This window comes from Phaenicophaeus curvirostris, chromosome 38 (genome assembly GCF_032191515.1).
Source record: "Phaenicophaeus curvirostris isolate KB17595 chromosome 38, BPBGC_Pcur_1.0, whole genome shotgun sequence".
In the NCBI taxonomy this organism is placed as follows: domain Eukaryota; kingdom Metazoa; phylum Chordata; class Aves; order Cuculiformes; family Cuculidae; genus Phaenicophaeus; species Phaenicophaeus curvirostris.
The window spans coordinates 1,236,924-1,241,787 of NC_091429.1; positions in this window are offsets into that span (position 1 = coordinate 1,236,924).

The window sequence follows — 4,864 nt, forward strand, 5'->3', positions numbered from 1 at the left end:
CATGCACAGAGCGTGTCCAGGAGGTGCGGGCTCCTCCTGGCCCTTCTCGTGGGTAGTTTATGTTTTTACATCGTTAAATATCCTCCTTTCCCAAGAAGCCACCAGTGCCAAAAGCTTCTCCCTGCTCTGATGCTCTGAGCCCCGCGCTGCAGCCGCAGGCCAGAGTGGGGAGCGATGTAGGGGTGGCCGCACGGGGTCTGCTGCAAAATAGAGCTGGGATTGCTGCTCCAGCGCCTCGTCCCAGCGAGCCAGGGCTTCTCCCTTCAATCCCACCTCGTCCCTTGGAGCTGCGTGTGCACCTCCACCCGCATGTGTGCATCTGCGTGCGAGCGCATCTCCCCCATTCGCGTGCATCCACTTGCACGTGCATCTTCCTATCCACGTGTGCATCTCCCCATCCACCTCAGTGTCTCCCCAACCTGCACGTGCCCCCGTCCCGTGCTGCTCCGAGTCCCCCAGGAGGACTGCAAAGCTCTTTTCCCAGCCGTCCAGCTGCTCTGGGTGGCGTGGGGTGTGCGATGTGCGCACAATATTAAATGCAACTGGGCTCCCAGCGCAGCCTTTCGCAGCCCCTCCCAGCCCCTGCAGCCCATGATAAAGGAAAGTTCCCTGGCTGCAGCCCAAATTCTGTGGAAGGAGAGTTTGGCACCAACCAAGGCAGCTTGGGGTTCAAGAAAACCTCCCTCCTGCTCTGCTGCCCGTTGCTGGTGGGCAAAGCTCATCTGGAAGCGCTTCTCGAGAGCTGCTCCTGCTCTCAAGGAGCTGGTGCTGTGATGGAAAAGCTTTTGGGGGCAGCGGGCCAGGGTCTGGCCTCAGCACCGCGCCGAGGGAGGCTGCTGGCTCGGCCGCTGCAGGGAGGAACCTTTGGAAAGTTCCCCGGCCTGATGGAAAATGCTCTGGGCCGCCTGGCGCTTTGCACATCAAGGATCTGCTCACCTTGGACGGGCCCTTGGGTCTCTGCTGACATGGGCGGGGGATCCCTGCCTTGTGCAGACATGCCCCCCCCATGCAAATTAGGGCCAATTAAGAGAAGGAGGAAGAGGTCTGAAGAAGGAGGGAGGCTCTCCGAGCGGTGTTTCCCTGGGGGAGCCCCACCCCAGCGGCTGCGTGCAGATGCAGCACAACGCGCCGAGGATGGGACACCTGCACTGGCCCCACCATGGACTGCGGGTGGATCCTCTCCCCCTTTCCGCATATTGGCTGATGCTTCTACCATCCCATCCCATCCCATCTCATCCCATCCCATCCCCATTCCACTCCACCCCATCCCATCCCACCCCACCCCATCCCATCCCATCCCATCCCACCCCATCCCATCCCATCCCATCCCATCCCATCCCATCCCATCTCCATCCCATCCCATCTCCATCCCATCCCATCCCATCCCACCCTAACTCACTCCATCCTATCCCACCCCACCCCACTCCTCTCCATCCCATCCCATCCCAGCTCATCCCATCCCACTCCATTCTGGCTGCTGTGGATGTTGCTGGAGGTCTGAATCCCTCAAGAAATCAGGCGTCAGCATCCCATCATGGGCCAGTGTGTGGTCCAGCATCTCCAGCGATGGCAGCTCTTCCAACCCCGAACTAGCTCCATCCAGCGCAGTGTCCTGTCTTTACTGGACCAGTAAGGCACTCTGGGGATGGGCTGAGACAGCAGCACCCAGCAGGGCTCTGATGTCCAGCCTGACCCTCCCCTGGTGGAGCTTGAGGCCATTCCCTCTCGTCCTGTCCCCTGTCACTTGGGAGAAGAGCCCAGCTCCCTCCTCTCCACAACCTCCTCTCAGGGAGTTGCAGAGAGCAATGAGGTCTCCCCTCAGCCTCCTCTTCTCCAGGCTGAACCCCCCCAGCTCTCTCAGCCGCTCCTCTTCTTCTCCAGCCCCTTCACCAGCTTCGTTGCTCTTCTCCGGACTCGCTCCAGAGCCTCAACATCCTTCTTGTGGGGAGGGCCCAGCACTGACCCCAGGATTCGAGGAGCGGTCTCCCCAGGGCCGAGGCCAGAGGGAGAAGAACCTCCCTGGCCCTGCTGGCCCCGCCGTGTCTGATCCAAGCCAAGATGCCCTTGGCCTTCTTGGCCACCTGCTGGCTCATGGTCAGTCGCTGTCAACCAACACCCTCAGGTCTTTCTCCTCCATTCAACAGCTCTACCAACCACTCAACTCAGCACCCAACCACCCCTGCTGCTGCTGCTCCGGGTGCTTCCCCTGCAGCTTTTCCAGGTGCAGGAATGCTGGAGGTGCAGGAATTCCGGAGGTGCAGGAATTCCAGAAGATCTCAACCAAGCTCCAGCCATCCGCCCAGCCAGTGTGCAGGTTTCCAACCTGCCTGTGCCTGGTTGACTTCGAGCAGGGAGCTCCTGCCTTGCCATAAAATGCAAACAGAGCAGCTCTGCTCTATCTAACTCCTTATCGCTGTATTTAACTTTTATCTGCGCTTGAATAATAATTAATCTCCCGGAGCAGGTAGGCTGGGCCCCATGGAAATGCACCTTCCGTGCTGAGTGTGTTCGACTCATGGGACCGGCTGGAGCCAGGTGACTTTGCAGAAGGAGAGTTTTAAGCTGCTGGTCATCTTTCCATGTGGTGCTGGTGTCAGTGCAATTGGCTCTTTGACCCCTCGAATCCCATCAGTGCTCAGATCTGTCCCTCTGCTCCACTCTCGTGAGATCCTGCCTGTGTCCAGTTCTGGAATCCCCAACATAAGAGGAGATGGAACTGCTGGAACAGGTCCAGAGGAGGCCACGGAGATGATCTGAGGGCTGGAGAACCTCTGCTAGGAGGACAGGCTGAGAGAGTTGGGGCTGTTCAGCCTGGAGAAGAGAAGGCTCTGGGGAGACCTTAGAGAAGCTTCCAGTATTAAAGGGGGCTCCGGGAAAGATGAGGAGGATCTTTTTACAAAAGCATGGAGTGATAGGATGAGAGGGAATGGCTTTACATTGGAAGAGGAATGATTTAGATTAGTGGTGTCTGCCCCATCCCTGGAGGGGTCCAAGGCCAGGCTGGATGGAGCTTGGAGCCCCTGATGCAGTGGGAGGTGTCGCTGACCATAGGGTTGGAAGTGGATGATCTTTAAGGTCCCTTCCAATCCAAACCATTCAATGATTCTACGATCTTCCACGGCGTGGGCTGGGAGGGATGCTCAGCCCTTAACAAAACCCTCCAGGCTTTTGATCTGTGTGTTTCAGGGCTCGGATAATTCATGAGAATGGCTGTTATTGCACATGTTTTGACCAACCCCCCCCACCAGATTCCCATTTCATGGGGAGTTCAAGGCAGAAACGGTTCAGTGGTGCTGTCACCTCTGGTCTCACTGTGATTTACTGCCCCGTGTTGATGCTCCAGGCGTGGGTAGCTCAACCCCTGTGGTCAGGCTGAGTCCCTCGTTTCAATCCTGGAGCCAGGGGCTCGCTGCTGCTCATTGCCTCCCCGCTGTTCGTTAGCACAAATCACTAATTTCAGGGCTGTTCTGACATCCACCCGCCGCCCCCGATCACCAAGGGACCGCGGAGGCAGCTCCCCGGAGCCGAGCCTCCGGCCAGACGTGCCTGTTCCCTGGGAGATGAGAAGCTCCCTGAGGTCTGGGAGCTGTGGCCGGTGCTCCCATTCGGCGTCTCTGCAATCAGCTCCATCGGTGGGATTGGGAAACCCTTCCTGGCCCCTTCCCAGGGGCTGTAAATAACTGCAGTGGGACAGGCAGGGCTGGCGTTTGCTCCTCGTCACAGCCCAGGCTCCCCTTCTCCAAGCAAAACCACCTCCCTCGGTGGAGGAGACGACGCTGGGGCTGGGGGCAGGCGCCGTGTTTTGTGGTGGTTTCCTTGGTTGAAGGACTCGGCATCCCCAGCGTGAGTGCCCAGACGTTGCCTACAGCCTGAAGCTTTAAATAGCTGAGAATAAATAACGGTGGTGGTGGAAATAGTCTGTCCTGGGGTGACGCTGAGGACTGGGATGGGGTGGAAGCAGTGGGAATAGTCTATCCTGGGGTGACGCTGAGGACTGGGATGGGGTGGAAGCAGTGGAAAGAGTCTGTCCTGGGGTGATGCTGAGGACTGGGATGGGGTGGAAGCAGTGGAAAGAGTCTATCCTGGGGTGACGCTGAAGACTGGGATGGGGTGGAAGCAGTGGAAAGAGTCTATCCTGGGGTGATGCTGAGGACTGGGATGGGGTGGAAGCAGTGGGAATAGTCTATCCTGGGGTGACGCTGAAGACTGGGATGGGGTGGAAACAGTGGAAAGAGTCTATCCTGGGGTGATGCTGAGGACTGGGATGGGGTGGAAGCAGTGGGAATAGTCTGTCCTGGGGTGATGCTGAGGACTGGGATGGGGTGGAAGCAGTAACCAGGGGGTAACGTCGGAGGGTGATGCTGTGGGGCTGTGAGGCTGTTCTGCTCCTTCAGTGGGGATCACTGGCAGCTTGAGCTCCTCCAACCTAGCCTCAAAAAGCTTCTCCAGGCATTCTCTGGAGTGTTTTCTCAGCCTTTTCCCTCTGTCTGCAAGATCTACGAGGCCATCTGAAAGCCCCCTCCATCTCCAGGCTCCTCTCGGCTCCTTCCGTAAATCAAAATGGGGATAAAATAGCATTCCAGGAACGCGGCAGGGCCGGCTTTCTGTGGGAAAAGCAGCAAACGCTGAGTGTCAGCCCTGAGTAAAGCTCGTGAGATGTCAAGCGAGTGCTCTTTATAGCTCCAGGTCTGGCCTTTCCCACCGAGGAGTGGGCACGGCAGCCCCCAGGGGACACCCCCTGGTCCCCCCGATGCTGGGTGCCTCTCGGGGTTGAGGTGGCGATGGGTTTGCATGGGGATGGGGCGACAGCACAGGCAAAAATCTGTGCGCAAGGCTCTGTTGCAAGATCCGCGAGCTGGTGCGG